Source organism: Galeopterus variegatus, unplaced genomic scaffold, assembly GCF_000696425.1.
Source record: "Galeopterus variegatus unplaced genomic scaffold, G_variegatus-3.0.2 Scaffold629, whole genome shotgun sequence".
Taxonomy (NCBI): Eukaryota; Metazoa; Chordata; class Mammalia; order Dermoptera; family Cynocephalidae; genus Galeopterus; species Galeopterus variegatus.
Window position 1 is genome coordinate 529986 of NW_007726740.1, and position 1066 is coordinate 531051.

A 1066-nucleotide genomic window follows, 5' to 3' on the forward strand; every position below is an offset into this window, starting at 1 on the left:
CTATACCACAGCAATGGCCAAGGTCCTTTCCAATAGCCATCATGCCAAACCACAATTAGACTCCATTTATCCACAGGTCCATTTCCCAGCAATCTGACTCATTCAGGACCTTTTGATCTGAACTCATCAAAAGAGTCCCCTGAGTCCCAACATTAGCAAGAAAACCCCAGCATCACAGATGATGTGCATTGCTCCCCCTGCCCTATTTTAAAGCCTCATAGAGTCTAGATTCTTGTTTTCCATCAGTTACTCAAGCATGCTGTTTCCTCCACTAGAAATAGTCTTTCTGTTTGTTTTTCCAGGTGAACACCTATATGTTCTTGGAGCTTATCTGCAATTTCCATGGCCCCCAAGCTGCTACCACACCTTCTTACTGAGGCAGAGTTTGTTGCCCCATCTTCTGTGTTGTCAGCCTAACATGTGCCTGTCTTCACCACATCCTCTGCCACTCAGGGTTATGGTTATGCCTGTCAAGAGCTTAAGCTTGTTGAGGTCAGTGTCATGCTTTATTTACCCCATTCCCAAGGACAGAGCCTGGTATTCAGTAGGAGTACAGGGGATGTTTTCTGGAGACTTCTAGTGATTTAGTTTCCTAGACCTTAGTAAGAGAAACACAGTACCCCAGAAAAGAAGGGTTGGAAAAAGCATTCAACAGAAACAGACACATGAGTCCTAAGCAAAGTCACAGGTGACATTGCAAAATACTGAGGGAGGAGTCAGAAAGACCTAAACCCAGATACTGCTCAGGGTGCTGATGAGTGTTTAGAATGGCATCTCTGGGTAATTTTGCAATTACGTAATTATGGGGCCGGCCCTGTGGCACACTAGGGAGAGTGCAATGCTGGGAGCACAGCGTCACTCCCGCCGCGGGTTCAGATCCTATATAGGAATGGCCAGTGCGCTCACTGGCTGAGCACGGTGCAGGCGACACCAAGCCAAGGGTTGCAATCCNTCCCTCTCTTTGACCCCTCCTCCAGCCCCATCCTAAGAAACAGGCAGTGGAGTCTACAGACCTCATTGCACAGATCAGCTGGCTCTGGCCTTGCTCCTTAGCATTTTCCTCTCA